The sequence below is a fragment of the Kogia breviceps genome, chromosome 15 (assembly GCF_026419965.1).
Source record: "Kogia breviceps isolate mKogBre1 chromosome 15, mKogBre1 haplotype 1, whole genome shotgun sequence".
Taxonomy (NCBI): Eukaryota; Metazoa; Chordata; class Mammalia; order Artiodactyla; family Physeteridae; genus Kogia; species Kogia breviceps.
In genome coordinates, this window is record NC_081324.1 from 15,567,101 (window position 1) to 15,587,243 (window position 20,143).

The 20,143-nt window shown below is 45.5% G+C and overlaps 1 protein-coding gene across 5 annotated transcripts in view; it reads left to right on the top strand.

The window, feature by feature from the left end:
* ALPK2 (alpha kinase 2) overlaps nucleotides 1-20,143 on the top strand; it is a 150,072-nt gene that overhangs the window by 30,694 nt on the left and 99,235 nt on the right. For all 5 annotated transcript variants that reach the window (XM_067014993.1, XM_059040413.2, XM_067014995.1 and 2 more), the window contains exons 2-3: nucleotides 10,186-10,313; nucleotides 14,967-15,084. The gene's annotated coding sequence lies outside the window, so the exon portion shown is untranslated. The remainder of the gene's footprint in view (nucleotides 1-10,185; nucleotides 10,314-14,966; nucleotides 15,085-20,143) is intronic.

Below are 20,143 nucleotides of genomic sequence, written 5' to 3' on the forward strand. Positions count from 1 at the left end.
GGGCTCGTGGGACAGCTTCGAAGAGCTGTACCAACGTCTTTATTATTGCCCTTGTGGTCTTGACTGAGATAGTGCACAGCTTTTGTCCAGGGGCCTCAGGGTATCTGGATAAATTCTTTGCTTGAGTTACTGACAGGTTTGCAAGGAGCCCTGTCAATCTGTGCTTAACTCTGCCAAAAAAGGAAATCTGGAAATTCAGAAATGTGAACAAACTTGGAAGAAAGTAATCATGTCATCTTAGGAGGCAAAAATGAAAGAATAAATGCCCAACCTATATGAGAGAAAAGAGCATGTAAAAATGTTGGAGGCTTCATTGAGGTTTCTGCCAATGCAAACCCACCTGGCCCTTACTACTGTCCACCAGGAGACTCTGGACATCAGGTTGAAGAGATGTCAGTTCTGGAGAGTTCACTTCTGAATACACAGCACTCTACCCCTCCCAGGGCCATTTCCTCCATGGCTGCTACCAGCACATCTGGGGCCACCCAGCTCACCTTGATTGTCACTTGGCCTTCATTCCTGCTCTTAGAAAACCAGGTTCATTCGCTCCTCAGTCAGTAGTTTAAGACCTTCCTCTAGTCCAGTGGTTTTCAAACTTCAAAGTGCAACAGAATCTAGAGAGCTTGTTAAAACACATTTTCCTGGGTCCCACACCCAGAGCTTCTCATTCTGAAGGTCCCGAGAATTTGCATTTCTGACTAGTTCCCAGGTGATGCTGATGGTGTGGTCCAGGGACCAGCTCTCGGAGAACCCCTTTAGCCATTTCTTTGGCCTGTAATTCCTGAAGAAAACCTATTTGCGCTTGTTCTTTTCAACACCAAAGTTGCCTACTTCTCAGAGATGCAGAAGGCCCAGCCACAACATGCAACAGCTGTGGAGAACACAAAAGATAAACCCATCAGGTGTCTTGCAGGCAAACAGCCTGCAGCGGAACATGTCTGCTGGGAATACTGAGTGTGGAGAGGACACACGGAGGTGAGCAGTCCATTATTTGGGAGGGGGCTGTTTTTTCCAGCTGAGGCTATGGGAGAGGTTTCAAGGACAAGTCAGCACTTGAGCTGGGGTTTGAAACTGGTGGGATTTGAACATACAGAGATGGAAGGTGGTCTTTTTCCGTAAAGGAAACAACAATAACAAAAACCAAAACAAAATATGGAGGGCAGAAAGAGACAGGATGCCAGTGGAAATCAGAAATTTGTTAGGTTGGTTTGGTTAGTTGTTCCTAGAACTTTCTTGCAGAAGCATTCTTTGATTAAGCCGTCTAATCTTAAATCCTTTACTTCTGTCTGTAACTTGGTGAAGGCATGTCCGACATAGCAATCTGCAACGGAGGGCTAATGGTAGGAATTTCAGGTACCATGGGGAAGTATGGATGCATCGGTTTGCTTTTTAGAAGTAACAATCAAAAAATCAACTCTCCTTTGCTCCCGCGACTAAAAAGTCCAAGAAGTTTGGTTAGGATCCCAGGTCTGGTCTCGGCATTTCTGAGGACTCTCTGCTCTTTTGTGTGCTTTGGTTTCAACCTTAGGCTGGCTTTTCCAGTCTCAACTGGTACCAGCCTCCCTTGGAGTCAGCACGCTTTCTTCTTCCTGGTTAGAGGACAGAGTGCAAGACTTAAGCTTTGCATTGATTGGATAACCGCGGAATTTACTTTCTGCAGAAGGCCATGTGCTGATTGGCGTAGACCTTAGTTAGTGAACCCATCCCCGAGCAAGAGTGCTTGATCAGTTTAGACCAATCAGAACCCACAGAGCAGGAAGGACGAAGTCCAGCCCACCCGTCACCAGGTTTGAGTGATGCGAGAGGCATGGAATGGAGTTAGGAAGACAAGCGGAATGGCCGCTTCGGGAGGTTTTGCGTATTTTGGAGAAAGGCCTCTAAAATCACACGAACTCCCCCCTTACTTCAAAGATTTAGGATGGGCCTGCCTTCTACTTCCGCGCAAAGAAGTTAAAGTATTCTCCCACAGAATTGTCCTGCCTTTGACTGGAGTGAAGCTCCTTATCTCTTACCTTACTAAAAAAAAAAAAAAAAAAAATTAGATAAAGAATGATTTAAAAAATTCTGAAAACAAAACAATCGGAGGCAAAAATAAAAGGTTTTCTCCTAAGACCCTCTGACTGGCTGGGTTGAAGGATGGTGGTAGGAGGAGGCTGAGGTAATATTGACACTCTTCCCAGCACCGTGTGTCGTGTCCCTCCCTCGTTCCACCCCCCCCCCCCCCCCCCCCGCCCGCCTTTCTTTGTGCTGGCTCACTGAGAGGTGGTTTGTTCAGCATAATTAATCCAGGCTCAGTTCATTACACCAGGGGCAGTGTTATTCCTGCCCATTACAGGGCAAGGAGTGGGACAGAAGAGAAACTAGCATTTCCCAGGTCCTTCCCTATACTGGCTGATGCCTGAAATTCCACAGGATGTCACCTCTAGGTCCATTAATAATAAACAGTCTCCAAAGGGGTTGACTCAGAGTTGCTCTGGGTTTTTCGTTGTAGGGAAGGCAAGCATGAGGACACAGGGAGTCTGGGAGAATGTGGAGGACCAGCCGGAGAGGGGGTTGCTTTACCACATGTGTTCTTTTAAAAAAAAAAAAAAAATTTATTTATTTTTATTTTTGACTGCAATTGGGTCTTCATTGCTGCGCGCGGGTTTTCTCTAGTTGCAGTGAGCAGGGGCTACTCTTCGTTGTGGTGCGCGGGCTTCTCATTGCGCTGGCTTTTCTTATTGCAGAGCGTGGGCTCTAGGTGCGCGGGCTTTAGTAGTTGTGGCACGTGGGCTCAGTAGTTGTGGCACACGGGCTTAGTTGCTCCGCGGCATGTGGGATCTTCCTGGCCCGGGGCTCGAACCTGCGTTCCCTGCATTGGAAGGCGATTCTTAACCACTGTGCCACCAGGGAAGCCCACCACATGTGTTCTTAGTGATGATATTGATGACACTTGCCCAGATTGGACACAATGGTCAGTTCACCTCATTCAACTTCCAACCAAAGTGATTTTAACCAGTTAATTCACCGAAGTTGGTCTCATTAAAACATGGTCATGCTCTGTGTGTTTATATCATCATGATCTTTCCTCTCTTCCCTTCACCCTGAGGGAGGAGGACAAGCATGAGAAAGGCAGAGACATGTATCCTTTCAATAAGCTGAAAATCAGAATCAAGAAACCTGGACTCTGCCATTAACAAGCTGTGTGACCTTGGAAGAGTCACTTGACCTGCCTATGATTCAGGGGTGTTTTTCAATTGTAAAATCAGGGGAGTTACTAAACTCTCTCACAGTTTTCATTTAACCTTGAGCTATATTTTTTTACCCTCCTTTAAACAATTTCAAACTGCCACAGATTTTAAGGAGAGGGGAATGGGAAGACTCTCTAGCCCACCAAAAAAAAAAAGTTCAAAACAAATCCAGAGAGAGCCAAGTAGCAGCTATAGCTCAGTGTGTTCACGTGTCTATGTGCCAGGCACGGTCTCGGGCACATGGAGTCACTCACTGTTAATATTTAAAAATTAAATTATATTTGTTTATTAGGTAACATCTATAAATTTTAAAATATTCAAAAGGATATGCAAAGACAAGCAATGTTCCCAGCTAGCATCCCCTCCTTTCCCCAGGTACTCAGGCCTCTTCCCAGGGGCAACCAGGTTACCAGTTTCTTGTCTATTTCTAGATTCATTATGTGTATAAATAAGCATATTATAATACTTATTCTTCCTTTTTTTGCTTATGCAAGTGATAGCATATGCTACTCTCTCTTCTATACTTTGTTTGTTTCACTCAACAATATATCTTGGAGATCATTCCATATCAGTGCATACAGAACTGCCTTATTCTTTTTTAATGCTCATTGCTGTTAGAAATTTAAAATTCCATTGTATAGATATACTGTAACCAGGAACCTGTTGATGGACAGTTAGATTACTTTCAGTCTTCTGCTATCACAAGCAATGCTGCAATGAATATTAGGTGCTTACTTGTTTGTCTCCTTCTTGTCTGTATTTTGAAAATTAACTATATTGAGGCATGTTTTGCATATTGTACAATTCACCCTTTCTAAGTGTTCGATTCAATGATGTTGTTAGTTAAATTTATCTAGTTGAACAACCATCTTTATAGATCAGTTTGTGTGTGTGTGTGTGTGTGTGTGTGTGTGTGTGTGTGTGTGTGTATGGTACATGGGCTTCTCACTATTGTGGCCTCTCCCGTTGCGGAGCACAGACTCCGGACGCGCAGGCTCAGTGGCCATGGCTCACGGGCCCAGCCGCTTCGTGGCATGTGGGATCTTCCCGGACCGGGGCACGAATCCATGTCCCCTGAATCGGCAGGCGGATTCTCAACCACTGCGCCACCAGGGAAGCCCTATAGATCAGTTTTAAAACATTTTTCTCACCCGCCAAAGATTCCTCATGCAGAACATTTGGAGGTTCCTTAAAAAATTAAAAATAGAGCTATTATATGATCCTGCAATCCCACGCCTGGGCATATATCCAGAGAAAAACATGGTCTGAAAGGATACATACCCCCCAATGTTCATTGCAACATTGTTACAATAGCCAAGACATGGAAGCAACCTAAATGTCCACCGACAGAGGAATGGATAAAGGAGATGTGGTACATACATACAAGGGTATATTACTCAGCCATTAAAAAGAATGAAATAATGCCATTTGCAGCAACATGGACGGACCTAGAGATTATCATACCGAGTGTGGTCAGACAAAGAGAAGTATCATATGATATCGCTTATATGCAGAATCTAAAAAGAAATGACACAAATGAACTTATTTACAAAACAGAAACAGACTTAGAGAATGAATTTATGGTCAGTGGGGAAGGGTCGGGGGAAGGGACAGTTGGGGGTTTGGGATTGACATGTACACACTGCTATATTTAAAATAGATAACCAACAAGGACCCGCTGTATAGCACAGGGAACTCTGCTCAGTATTCTGTAATAACCTAAAGGGGAAAAGAATTTGAAAAAGAATAGATACATGTATATGCATAACTGTTTTTTTTTTTTTTTTTTTTTTTTTTGTGGTACGTGGTCCTCTCACTGTTGTGGCCTCTCCCGTTGCGGAGCACAGGCTCCGGACGCGCAGGCTCAGCGGCCACGGCTCACGGGCCCAGCCGCTCCGCGGCATGTGGGATCTTCCCGGACCGGGGCACGAACCCGCGTCCCCTGCATTGGCAGGAGGATTCTAAACCACTGCGCCACCAGGGAAGCCCCTATATGTATAACTGAATCACTTTACTGTACACCTGAAACGATCACAACATTGTTAATCAACTGTACTCCAATATAAAATAAAAAGTTAAGAAAAAAAGACTCCGCATGCATGTTTATTGTTAATTAGTGTTCTCCCCACTGCCTGCACCTTCAGCAACCACTAATCTACTTTTGGCCTCAATAGCTTTTTTTGGATATTTCATATAAATGAAATCATATACTATGTGGTGTCTTGTTTCTGGTTTCTTTTGCTGAGCATAATGAGAATTCTTTTTAGGTTCATCTGTGTTGTACCGTGTATCCTACTTTGTTCCTTCTCATTATCCATAGTATTCCATTGTATGGCTAGACCACATTTTGTCTGTCAATTCACTAGTTGGACATTTAGGTTGTTTCCAGTGGACGTTTAGGTTATTTCCAATTTTTGATTACTATGAGTAACCCTGCTAAGAATATTTATGTACAAGTCTCTGTGTGGACGTATGTTTTCGTTACTCTTGGGTGGATACCTAGGAATGGAATTTCTGGGTCTTTCGGTAAATTTATGTTTAACTTTTTAAGAAACTGCCAAGTTGTTTTCCAAAGCATCTCTACCATTTTACATTCCCACTAGCCGCGTTTGAGGGTTGTTTTTTTCCATAGCCTCGCCCACATTTGACTCTCTGTTTTGTAATAGCCACGGTAGTGGGTGTGAAATGCTATCTCATTGTGGTTTTAAATTTGTATTTCCCTAATGACTAATGATGTTGAGCGTTTTTTTCATGGGCTTATTTATTTTGCCTCTATTTCTCACATACAACCCTAAAGTCTTACCCAAGAAAGAGCACGACGCTTGCACTCCAACAAATCTGGACTCGTATCCCAGCCCTGCCACTTGCAGGCAGTGAGGAATTAGGTTTGTTACATCAATTCTTTAAAGTCACCTTAAGCCTCCAAGTCAGTTCTATCTGTGAAACAAGATAGAACACCTTCCTGGTAGTTTCACTGTGAGGATTAAATGAGATAATGTTTATGAAGTGCCCAGCCTGGGGGCTGACACACAGAAGGCATCCAAAACATGTTAATTGTCTCTCCGCACCTGCTCTGCCTCCCTCCTCCCCAGATTTCCAGAACCCATCTTTGTGAAGGGTGCTTTTCGCTAACATGGGACTGGGTACTAAGTGACAGTGGGTGTGGCATCCAAATCTGGAGTAAGGGACAATGGCAAATTCAGGAATCCAGTTGCTCTTGGATTAGGCTGAGTCATCAGGACTAATCCCTCCAGTCCCCAGTGAGAAAGCACGGACAGCTAGCTTTCCTGCAAGCTCCAGAAGAGCTGCTTACCCATTATCTGCATATGGGCTGAGAGCTCTTCCCTGACCCCTTCAGCTGACAACAGCTTTCCTGCTGACAGCAGCCATGCCACTGGCTATCTGTGTGAGGGCAGATCAGCCAAAACAAAACTTGGCATCAGCCGAGGGCTTGAAATGTTCAAAGAATTCTCCTATTACCTCTTACCTGTTCTCCACCAATGTGAGAGGGAGATGTTTTTGTAATTTTGCTGATATTAAACCCAAAGCTCTTGTTAGCAGCTTTCGCTTATATAGTACTTGCTATGCTATTCAGAAGAGCTTGTACCTACTCAATTTTCCTAACAACCAAATGAAGTAGATACCGCTATTCTCTTCATTTTACAGTTGAAGAAACTGAGGAAGAGAGAAGTTAAGCTAGTGTGTGGCAGAGCTAAGATTTGAACCCAGGAATCTGGGCCCTCTTCTTCATCACATCCTTCTCCTATTCTCTTAAGGAGTAGATACTCCATCGTGGGGTATCTATCGAAATTTAATATGTGAATATTCTTATCCAGCAATTCCATTTCTTGGTATTTAGTCTAGGGAACCACTTATGTGCCCAAGGAGGCGTGTACCAGGAAGTTTTCTGAAACACACTTGTAAGTCTGAAAACCTCCAGCCAAGCTACATGTCATCAACACAAGAACAGACAGATTAAGCGTGGTATTGCCATTTTATGCAATACTGATATCATCAAGCGCTTAAAAAATATAATGCAGCCCTTTATGGATTGGACTGACATTGTAAGACTGCCGAAACTTGATAAGTAAGGGGCTTCCCTGGTGGCACAGTGGTTGAGAGTCCGCCTGCCGATGCGGGGGACACGGGTTCGTGTCCCGGTCCAGGAAGATCCCACGTGCCGCGGAGCGGCTGGGCCCGTGAGCCGTGGCCGCTGAGCCTGCGCGTCCGGAGCCTGTGCTCCGCAACGGGAGAGGCCACAGCAGTGAGAGGCCCGCGTACCGCAAAAAACAAACAAACAAACAAAAAAACCATCTTGATAAGTAAGATAAGCCAACTGAATGGCAAGTATGTACAATGTAATGATGTATGTACAACAACAGAAAAAATATATATATATTTAGATGACTGTATGTAAATGGACAGAAAAATGCCTGAAAGGACAGCAAACCCTTCCTCTTGTGAAAGTACTGAGATGGAGGGATAGTGCTTGTGGGAGACCATCTTTTTTGTGTATTTTAAAGAATACAAATGTATGTATTTAGGCTCTGTCTAATTAAAGGTAAACAAAAATTTTTAAAAAGAAAGCAACTTGCTCTGGAGCACACAGCTAAAAAAACACCAACATGCAAATCTTGTGTTCATTCCAGTTGATATGTTATCACTCCAGGGTTGTCCATGAACCCCACCTTGGCCCCCTCTGCTAATTTCAGTATTTCGTTAGTTATCCATCTGTAGCAGAGAATGATAAATCTGTCTTCAAGGGTTCTCGCCTTCGGAGAAGCAAGGAAACACGAACCACAGCCTGACTTAACTGTCCTTTCCTTTATAGTCAGTGCCCCGTGGCCAGGATATGTGGTGACTGAACCAACTACTTGAGTCAAATAGCGTGTTTGTCAGTGTTGTAACCTGTGGAACTTTGCCATCAGGGAGCCGTCAGCTGGGAGGAGTCACGGGTGGCACACAAGGTCTTCGACGTCACCCCACCTCTTGACGGTTTCATTTGTCCTTTCTTCTGTCTCCGTCCACAGCAGTGGCCCCTGGGAATGGGAATAGTCATGTCTTGTAAATTACTATTACAGGTGAATATTATACCAGGAGAAATTTTTAGACATGAATTGGTATATCACTTAAAAAAAAAAATCATTGTGGTAACCCACAGCAGAAAAGGAAATTGACGAAATGAGTGAAATCTTTCCTTAAAGCCTACCGATTACCATCTTGAAAACCAATTATGTAACAGATTCTTCCTAGACTATTTACAAACATTAGAGGATTAAGTGCTTTACAAGCAATAGCTCATTTAATCTTCACAACCACCTCTGAAGAATATACAACTATTATATGCCTTCATTTTACAGATGAGGAAATTGAGGCACAAAATAGTTGTGACACGCTTATTGAGTTTGGAAGGGGTCGAGCCAGAATCTGAACCCAGAGTATCTGGCTCTAGAACTCTTAGCCACCTGTGCTATGTTGCTTCTCAAAAATGTTAAATGGAGGGACTTCCCTGGTGGTCCAGTGGTTAGGACTCCACTGCAGGGGGCCCAGGGTTCCATCTCTGGTCAGGGAACTAAGATCCCACAAGCCGCACGGCATCAAAAGTGACAAATGGGAACGTTAGAACTAAAACTTCTGGCTCGTAGTCTGCTGCTTTTCTTGGATCACCCTAACTATATGCCACGTCCAAATCGGTCTACTAGTTGGAGATACAAAACACATAATGGGTAAGCAGCTCTTCTGGAGCTTGCAGAATTTCTGGAGCTTGCAGGAAAGCTAGCTGTCTGCTAGTCGGAGATACAAAACACATAAGTCGTGCAGTTCTCATCTTTGGGAAATTTACCACACCAGAAATCAATACACAAAATATATTTACGTGGAAGATGATTCTAAATCTAAGACTCTGTCTCTAGATTTACACTGTTTGGATAGAGCGAAATGTTATTTCCAAGCCTGGGGCTCCACAAAGGATAGGCATGATGCCAGCACTATACCCAGAGGACAGAGTGGAGAGGGTCCTCTGGGTTCCGACAGACTGGTGCGCTTAGGGCTGCTGTGGGGTGTGTGCCGCACAGCTCCAGGGCTGCCTCACACACTGAAGATGTCAGCCCTTGTGACTATGAGGGGGCCCCAGGGGACTGACCACCGGAGCCAGGTGATCTTGAACACTGCCAAACCTCTCTTGGGTCTCGGGTTTCTCATCTGTAAGATGTAGGTGGTGTTAATAACCGTTTAGGTCACTTAAAGGAGATTAAATGAAATAACATACCTGGTGACTAACCAAGCGTTTAATGCCGACTTGTGCTGATGAATCCGCGCTTCCTCAAAAATGCCAGCACCCTCGCTCCCCTCCCCGGGGCACCTGCCTGCTGCTGGGAACAGTAGTTCCCCAGTTTCACCTGGAGAAACACCTCCCACCTGGCAATTCCTTTGTATTGAATCAACTCCTCTTTTGGGAGGCAAATATGCACACACTTTTCGAGTCCAATAGGAAAAAAACTTTGAAAGAGGTGGCACTGGCCATAGGCTCATGCGGTTTCCCCTCTCCGTCTGGGCCGTGGCTGCCCTGCCCTCCACCAGGACTTGAGGTTAAAACCATGGCCGCCCTCCCTGGGGCACTGGCGACATCTGCAGACACTTTTCACTGTGACCACTTGGGGAAGGGGTGCTAGCCCTCCTAGTGGGTCGAAGCCAGGGATGCTGCTAAACGTCCTGCTATGCCCAGGACCGCCCCCCATAACAAGGTTTCTGGCCCGGATGTCAGCAGTGGTGGGTGAGAAAGCCTTGCCGGGGACTCCCAACCCGCCCGCCAGACTGAGTGCGACACCCAGCCCGGGGACCGTGCTCTGTCTCTCCCGAAGGACCACTCATGGGGGGGGTGGGGTTTCTCGAATTCCTGAGAAAAGTCAGAGGCGTCCCAGAACAAATGGTGATGTCGGGGATTTTTATTTTTCAGGTTCATGTGGCGTGAAAAGATGACAGACTCAGGAGGGCCCCGGAGGCGCACGCTTTGATTTTTATCTACTTTGCTTTCCCAGAAAGTTCCTAAGAAGTCGGGCGCTGTGCTTCGTTGCGTAATATCGGGTAAGCGTGTCTAGCTCATCACCCTCTGAAATCTACCTGCAGACCAGGTTTTTTGGTTCACAAGGGCATTGTTAAAGCATCACCTGGGAAAATAACCTGGGAAGTTAGTTCTGAGTAACTGATTGAGCAACTCAATCCTCTATGATTTTTTTTCTAGAAGATTTCTTTGAATACCTTTCTGGACACGTTTTAGTGACCTCCTTTACTACCCCTTGCGATTCTTGGTTAGGCAACTCCCACACTGGTTCTTTTTTCAGATAATCCACTCTTTTTTGTTTTTTGCACACACATATATTTATTAATCACACCTTTCGTGCAAAGTATTTAATCCTTAATAAGAATATAAATATATGTAAAAGGTATGTTTTGTTCCCTAACTTCTTCTTTTTTTTTTTTTTTAAAAACATCTTCACTGGAGTATAATTGCTTTACAATGTTGTGTTAGTTTCTGCTGTATAACAAAGTAATCAGCTATACGTATACATATGTCCCCATATCTCCTCCCTCTTGCGTCTCCCTCCCTCCCTATCCCACCCCTCTAGGTGGTCACAAAGCACCTGAGCTGATCTCCCTGTGCTATGTGGCAGCTTCCCACTAGCTATCTATTTTCCATTTGGTAGTATATATAAGTCCATGCCAGTCTCTCACTTCGGCCCAGCTTACCCTTCCCACTTCCCATGTCCTCAAGTCCATTCTCTACGTCTGCGTCTTTATTCCTGTCCTGCCCCTAGGTTCATCAGAACTACTTTTTTTTTTTTTTTTTTTTTTTTTTAGAATCCACTCTTCATTTCCTGTGGTGCACGGGAATGGCATGCATAACTTCACTTTAGACAATTTACTGAACTCTTCTTTATCACCTTTCACTGATATCCCCGGCCTGCCTAAATTCATCTCCCCACCGCTTGCCTTCTCCAGCTATGCTGGTCAGCAGTGAAAACGTTAAAACCAAGACAGACGTGCCCAGTGGAGGGAAAGCAGAGGGCTGGAATTCCCCCTGACTGGAGAATAAATAACCCAGAACTCCAGAACTGGTGCCCACCATGGGAAAAGAGATTTATTATAAAAAGAAAATAGGAGTAAAATAATTGGGTAGGGAAGTGTTATCTTGTGCCTTGTGAGTTGTTTGCTTTTCTTTCTTGGATTATGTCTACCCTTGAAAACATGGAGGGCACTGAGGGACCTTCCTGAGGGATAGCAGAAAACTTTTTGCCCCCGACCCCTTTTTCTAAGTCCAGAGAGGAGAAGAGCCAGCCTCTGAAATGGCTGCGCTTCCTTAGCAGAAGTCAAAATAAAATCTCACCTTTCAGTGTGGATGTTTGAGTGTAGGACTGTGCACCCACACTCCCCAGGCCGAGAGCACAGCCCCCCCTCTTTCTCGGTGTTTGTCCATAGGCATTCAGATAGAGGAATGGGCTCAAGTCCACTACTGAGCCTTCAGAGTAGCCCCCTGTCTCCCTAGGAAGCCCCGGTGTTTGGGTGGACCCTAACCTTGGCTACCGGCCCCCTCACACATTAGCCAGATACTTGTGAAACGTTCTGAAGGTGGCTCTCAATATACAACCTGCAGGTAGGCTTAAAAAACAAGGGTAGGGACCTCCCTGGTGGCGCAGTGGTTAAGAATCTGCCTGCCAATGCAGGGGACAAGGGTTCGAGCCCTGGTCCAGGAAGATCCCACATGCCGCGGAGCAACTAAGTCCGTGCGCCACAACTACTGAGCCCATGTGCCACAACCACTGAAGCCTGTGCACACCTACAGCCCGTGCTGCACAACAAGAGAAGCCACCGCAATGAGAAACCCGCACGCCACAATGAAGAGTAGCTCCCGCTCACCGCAACTAGAGAAAGCCCGCGTGCAGCAACGAAGACCCAATGCAGCCAAAATAACTAACTAAATAAAATTGACCCTTTAAAAAAAAAACAGGGCTTCCCTGGTGGCGCAGTGGTTGAGAGTCCGCCTGCCGATGCAGGGGACACGGGTTCGTGCCCCGGTCCGGGAAGATCCCATGTGCCGCAGAGGCCCGTGAGCCGTGGCCGCTGAGCCTGCGGGTCCGCAGCCTGTGCTCCGCAACGGGAGAGGCCACAACAGTGAGAGGCCCGCGTATACACACACACACACAAAAAAAAAATCAAAAAAAGAAAAAAACAAGGGTAGGATTTTTGGGTGAGATTTCCAGCAAGTAGAGGGAGAAAAGAGAACCACCCACAAGGTACAAGATACCACTTCCCTGTGCAAGTCTCATTTGGGGCTGATTATTCAGCTCTATACCACACGAAGGGAAAAAACCAGTCAGCCAGTAAGAAACCAGGGGACTCAATCAGCCGTGCTCTGGCTGAAATGAAACATTGGAGCCCGAGATCAGAATGAGTTCCCCAGGCTCAGCTCATGCATACTTGATATAATGGCTTCAATAAAAGTAAGGAACACACACAAAAGGAGCAATTAAATGCTTCCTAAGGAGGAATCTGTTAAAACTGTTGGGAATAGGACCACAGGTCTGATAAGAACAGGCAGAAATGAAATATGATCAGCAGCTTCCTTGATAGTTTTTCAGGGAAGCTCATTTTTGGTGCTTTAGTCATTTGTTTGAAAGAGACTCAGGTCAGCAGCTGCTGGAGATGTGTCCCTGCACGCAGGTCTGTCTGCTCCTGGCGCCAGGGATCAACTATGCAGGTGCTTACCTGGTTACCTGGAGGAGAAGGAAAGAGGTAACGCAGCTGGGAGACCCCAAATTAGAAGAGACATAGAGAGGAAGGGAGAGGGTCCCTGAGCCACCCTCAGGTCCTGTCCACGGTACAGGTTTCACTGACTTTTGTTACTCCCGCCCCTGACATTTTTAGCTCTCCTCCTTCTAAGCCTTAGGAGAACATGGAGTTTTTCTCTTAATGATCTCTGGGGTTGCTCGCCAAAAATCGTGTGATAAGACAGAAACACAAGAATGTTCCTGAGATGGATTCAGAATGCTGTATTGCTCCCCAATACTGGGCTTTCCTCCGGTATAGATGGTACATTTTATACATTCTCAGTGACATGGAAACTAGTGAGAAAGCTCGTTGGCACACACTGGAAACCTTCCTGCCCTGTCTGTCACAAGGGGAAAAAAGATCCCAAGGGGTGAATGGAATTCCTGGGGGGTTTACCAGATTAGCCCCTTAGCATTACATCCTGTTAATGATCACCAGGGGAGGATGAACCCCTTCTGAGGGAGAAAGCGTAGGTCAATTTTGTGATGATGTCACTTACATGTGCACAGTACCAGCCTGAGCAACCTACATTCCAAACTCCTTTATCCTTAGGAAGACGTGGTTTTATAGCTAATCTACTTTGTTCTTCCCTCTTTTGTACCATAACATACACTCAACTCTGAGCACTGTTAAAGTATAATTTTCAAAAAGGTAAAGTCACTCCCATACAAATACAGAGTGAACTTCAAAGATTTTATTCAGGGGCTTCCCTGGTGGCGCAGTGGTTGAGAGTCCGCCTGCCGATGCGGGGGACGCGGGTTCGTGCCCCGGTCCGGGAAGATCCCACATGCCGCGGAGCGGCTGGGCCCGTGAGCCATGGCCGCTGAGCCTGCGCGTCCGGAGCCTGTGCTCCGCAACGGGAGAGGCCACAACAGTGAGAGGCCCGCATACCGCAAAAAAAAAAAAAAAAAAAAAAAAAAGGTTTTATTCAATTCTTTGAATAAAGAGGGAACCAGAAAATATTAAGGCCTGGTCAAAGAACATTTGAGGAATTGGGTATTCATAGGCAACTTAATAAAGGAATGTTAGGATACGATTACTGCATTAGGTAAAACACTGGTTAATGTCCTACAGGGCAATAAACCATAATTTGTGGGGTTATCTTGTCTGCTAGACAGAGATTATTTGCATCTCCATTGAATGCAAATCTACAAGTTTATATGTAACTTCACTAAATCTGGGAATTTTAATCAATAGTAATCATTGATGAAGCAAAGTACATTCCCCTACATAACTCGTACATGGACCTTTGCCCCCATGTGACACTGAAACAAGATACCATCCACATTTTTGGCTTCTTTTTAAGTTTTAGATAGTTTTTCTTACTAGCGCCTTAAGATTAGGAGCAGCTTTTTTCATTTTGTATGCCCCCCTCTCACCCCAGCGCCACATCGTCTTAGGCACATAACATGCCCAATAGTGTTCGTTGAAGGATGCATTTTTAAAACATTAATTTATTTGTTTTTGACTGTGTTGGGTCTTCGTTGCTGCATGCGGCCTTTCTCTAGTTGTGGCGAGCAGGGGCTACTCTTCATTGCGGTGCGTGGAATTATTGCGGTGGCTTCTCTTGTTGCAGAGCACGGGCTCAGTACTTGCAGCTCGTAGGCTCTAGAGCGCAGACTCAGTAGTTGGGGCGCGAGGGCTTAGTTGCTCCTCGTCATGTGGGATCTTCCCGGACCAGGGTTCGAACCCGTGTCCCCTGCATTGGCAGGCAGATTCTTAACCACTGCGCCACCAGGGAAGTCCAAAGGATGCATTTTTATCAATGAGAGGAAGCTTTTCTAGTTCCCCAAGTGACATATACAGCATGTTTATCCCTATTGTTTTTCACCCATTCTTATTCATAGCTTTATGAGTTTTTTTCTAAAGATGCTTCACATAGTAAGAATATTCTTATTTCTTTATTGTCAGGTCAGCCCAAGCCAGAAGTAACTTCGTATCAGGATGGTCAAACCATAGATGAGTGTGGCGTTGTCTCCAGTTGTGAATTCTTTGAGAATCAATATGCTCATCTATTACATCTCTATTGGTAAGTGGATGTGCCTCTGTGGACTGTTCGCTAAGATACCCATGTTCTGTCACGTGCTGGTTACTATGAGGTAAGGCCAAAAGATTGGCTCCTGTTTGGGTTTTGAGTTCTGTTGGATGCGATTAGCAGTCATAAACCAAGGCATCCAGCAGTGACTCTGCCGAGCTCTGCCTGGTAACTCATCACACTCTAATTTGCTGTGACTGATGGAATTACAACTTTATCTAGAATTTTACTCAAGGTGGTCCAGCCATTTTCATTGAGTAAATGGGCTCTTCATTTAATCTTATTCTCTCTGGAAAGTTAAGAAGCTTCATGGGATTTCAGCATCCTTCGCCCAACATTTCCCGTGTAAGAATGGAAGGAAGGAGAAGTGATGGACCCTGACCCCATAGCAAGTTGGTGGTGGACTTAAGGCTAGAAACTGTACCTCCTGGCTTGGTTTGAGGAAGTAGTGTGGTCCAGTATAGTGGTTTCCCATTCTTTTTCGTTCCCCTAAGAACTATGTGTTTGGATGAAATCAGGAAGCTCCATGTGTGAAGTAGAGAAAATGAAAACTCCTCTGGTTGAAGCTGGGTGGGGAGTCTGTGCTCTTGGTCTCCCGTGCTATTGAATTGATCTTCATGTCACTTATGGTGGCTCTGAGGAGACTGAGGTCTGCAGAGCATGGTATGAAAATGACTGGCAGGCATGGGTGTGTGTACATGGCCTTGGAGCTGAAAATAACAAAGTGAAGACTTGGGTTTGCATTTTAGGTCTGACATTTTCTGGCTGTGTGGCCTTGGCCAGTTACTTAACCTCTCTGAAACTCAATCTCTTCATCCCTAAAATGGTGGCTGGGAGAATTAAATGATTTAGTGCTTGTAAAAGGCTTGCTATAGAGTAGTTGCTCAATAAAAGCTTTCTTATCTCCTCGTCTATGCTTTTGTTTCAGAGTAAGGTCAGAGGTCATTTTACCAAGATTGAAATGCCTGACTCAACTGGCTTATGGCCTATCAACCCGATAATTCCAGACATCCATTTATTCATTCATTATTTACTTTTTAAATTATATTCATCAGGCAGCTACTATACGGCAGGCATGTTGCTTAATGTCGGGGTCGAAGTGAACAATGTGAACGTTGTCTGCACCCTCATAAAACCTCAAGTCCGTCAAGGAAGATAAGTGGTAAACAAATCATGCGCTCATGCTCCAATAGCCTGGGAAGCAGTCCGACTGCCACGGCTGCCCCTCAGCCATGGGTTGGACTTCCTGTCTCTTCATTACAGTTTTGCCAAGGCCTTCCCCACTCTCCTCTTTACCCCATTCAGCTTAGAATCCACCTGTACAGCTCACAGGCAGTTCTACTTACCCATGGATCTGTCCAGCCTAAAACATCCTCTTTTCCTTTGCACAGCCCCCCCTTTGGGTGCTTATTCATTTCCCAGGATTGATGATTGTTCGGTAGACTGTGGGCCTCCTAAAGGCAGGAACCCTCTCTATTTCACATTAAGACATTATCTATCTATTCTATCTATCTATCTCTATCTATCTCTATCCTTCCATCTCAAATATATATTTGTTGTTGTAGTTGTGTTGCTAGTTTGCTTAGATCAGCATTGGCAAGTTTTTCCATAAAGGGCCAGATGGTAAATATTTTAGGCTTTGAAGGCCAGATGGTCTCTGTCACAACTCCTCAGCTTTGTCAGCATGGTGCAAAAGCAGCCATACACACACACACACACACACAAAAGCATGGTTGTGTTCCAATAAAACTTTATTTATAGAAGCAGTTGGGGGCCAGATTTGGCTTGTGGACCATAGTTTGCAACCCCTGGTCTAGATGGCAAGATCCTTGAGGTTCTACACAGAGTACTTTGTATATTCTCTACTCTTGCCTTTGTCCCTCTGAGCATGCAATACATATTTCCTGATTGCTTAATTTGGGTCTTACACTAACGTAAAATAGTATACTTAGTTTTTAGCCAGAAGAGAAGCTTAATGTGTATTCTTCTACTGATGGGATACCGTGTAGGAATTGAGACTTGCTATTGTTATTTGTTTTTTATACAGGACCAGGAATATAGGCAAACCCAACGTTTGTAGGGTGTTAAGGAAGTTAAGGAGTGGCCATGGTGAAGCCCCAGGGTCAGGTGGGCAGGTTAAATGGGAGAGACCAACACAGGAAAGAGCAGCTTAACAAGGGAGCCAGTGCTGTGAAAGGGGCAGGGGGTCCTCATTCTCTGCCCTGAAGTCCAGCAGGGCAGTGGTTTAATCATAAAAATGAAAGGTTAAATGTGACAGAATGCACTCTTTCCAAGCTCCTGGCCTGCCCTTTTGAAAAGTAGACCCCTACTGGGAAAAAGTATTCAGTCCTAAGGCAAGGAAAATGGTAGCGCAATGTAACAAAAGATGTGGCTGCATTTTTTTCTGCTTAGTAGTAAATATGTTGGATACTAATAATCTTTAAAAGCTCTGGCTTTCCACACTAGTAGTTCTGAGCTGTAGCTGCCCATGAGCAGGGCAGGAAAACCCACTAACGCTTGTCCTTCACCCTCGACAAAGCCAGTCCCCAGCCCAGGTGATTCCAATGTGTTGTTCATCTGCAAAGAAGTTTGACTTCTACCCGTTTATTAAGTGCTGGTTAAGAAAATGGATGGGATATTGTGCAAATGCCTTTCAAAGATTGAAAGTGAGCTGTTAGTTATGATATTAGTCTTGAATTTTCTTGCCATTATCAATGCACCATAAACCACCTGATTTAGCTTATAGTTTCCCAAAGAAAAGTACTTTACTTTACCTACCTGGGTTTAGTCTTTCAGCCATTAAATCTGAGTTCTTAGATATTTGAAAGCTCCTGTTTCTGTGTTTCCCAGCTTTTTCTGGTTTCATAAACCTGATCTGCAGTTCTGCTTTGAGGCCAAGAGCCCTGCTTCCCTATTTATCCACATTCTTCATCTTCCCTCTTTCCTCAACCAGGTAGCACCTCTTCCCCTGTCCTTCCTGCGTTCTCCTCCTCATACCACCCTAATCTCGTACTTTGGGCAGATGAGACTGCTTGCAGAGATTGACCAGTGCTGTTGTGACCTTTCCATGACCACAGGTCAAGTGTGCTTGGCAGACAAAAGACATGGAAAGCCAAGAAAGCATTCCGAGAGAGAGAAACATCAATGATAACAGTATGGTTTGCACTTTAGCGTGAAATTTTTTTTTTTTTTTTTCCCCTAAAGACATAGGGGTTGGGAGGAGGGGAAGAAAATGCAAATATTGATAGATGTTTTCTACCTCATAGTGAAAGCAAGTCACGAGGACGTGTATACAAATGGGGAACTGTGGTCTCTTGTGCACACAATTTAAAGACAGGCAGCAAAGCAACAGATAAAAATCTGTCCAGGAACCCACACCTAGAGAGAGAGACACTCCTCTCCGCAGCAAGGAGGCCTCTTTGGACGGTCATAGTCACATCCAGCAGTGCTGAGAGTGAGCCCAGATTACAAGTGAGGCAGAAAGGAGGGGGGCGAGGGCGGTGGCCAGGGCAGAAGCACCGATAGGGTTAGAGGGATGGAGAAGCAGCCCCTTTGGCTCTCTCGCCAGCTCAGCCCTGGCGTTGGCTGGGCTGGAGGCGGACCCTGCAGAGGCCTGGTGGGGACAGTGGCCCGGAGAACTGCACAGTCATCACAAGCCAGTCTGCTCACGTGACTATGGGTGGCACAGGGCGCCCCAAATTCGTGTTCACCTGGAACCTCAGAATGTGACCTCGTTTGGAAGTAAAGTCTTTGCAGATGTAATTATTTAAATGAAGACGAGACCATACTTAGATTAATAGGGGCCCTGACTGGTATCCTTGTAAAGAGAGAAAACTGAAAACTGGTATCCTTATAAAGACGCAGATGGGGGCTTCCCTGGTGGCGCAGTGGTTAAGAATCCCCCTGCCGGTGCAGGGGACACAGGTTCGAGCCCTGGTCCGAGAAGATCCCACATGCCAGGGAGCAGCTGAGCCCATGTGCCACAACTACTGAAGCCTGCATGCCGCAGAGCCCGTGCTCTGCAACAAAGAGTAGCCTCCGCTCGCCGCAACTAGAGAAAGCCCACGTGTGTCAACGAAGACCCAACACAGCCAAAAATAAATAAATAAATACATTTATTTAAAAAAAAAAAAAAGACGCAGATGGAGCGGGAAAGCAGCCATGTGAAGACAGGCAGAGATTGGAGCGATGCAGCTGTGAGGTGAGAAAAGCCCGGGATTGCCAGCAGCCGCCCGAGGCTGGGAAGGGGCGAAAGGAGAGGTTCTTCCCGAGAGCCTTCAGAGGGAGCGTGGTCCTGCTGAGACCTTGATTTTGGACTTCTGGCCTCCAGAACTGTGAAGGAATAACTTTTTGTTTTATGCTATTCTCTTTGTGGTAGCTTGTTATGCTGGCTCTAGGAAACTAATACGGGGTGTGTCTGAGCATTCTAAAAAAAATGCTGCTATTTACCTACGTGGGCATAGGGCTGACCAGCTTTACCTGGTAACATAGAGCTGGTTCCCAAGAAGATACCAGCTGAGTTCATCCAGGGCACCTGGGAGGCATCTATGGGTCAAAGGGCAAAGGACGTTTTTCCAACTCTACCATAACTGGGTATTGGTTACTCAAGATTTTGAAGGAAAAGAAAATCAATATGAAGATTTCCTGGGTCACTTATGTTTTTGCCCCCAGGGAACATCTGGCCATGTCTGGAGACATTTTTGATTGTCACAGCTGGGAAGGGGTGCTACTGGCATCCAGGGGGTAGAGGCCAAGGATGCTGCTGAATGTTTGACATTGCCCAGGGCAACACCCCACAACAAAGAACCATCCATTCTACAATGCCAGTAGTGCTGAGGTTGAGAAACAGTATATAGTAAACCACCACAAAACAAAACAGAGTGCCCTGAAACAGCAGCAGCTGATTATTTCTCACGAATCTGGGGGCTGGCAGTGGTTCTTCTCCTGGAGTTGCCTGGCCCACTCATGCTTACTCATGGACTTGAGTCAGTCTGGGGATTGGCTGGGCTGGAAGGCCCAAGATGGCTTCACCAACAGGTCTGGCAGTTGATGC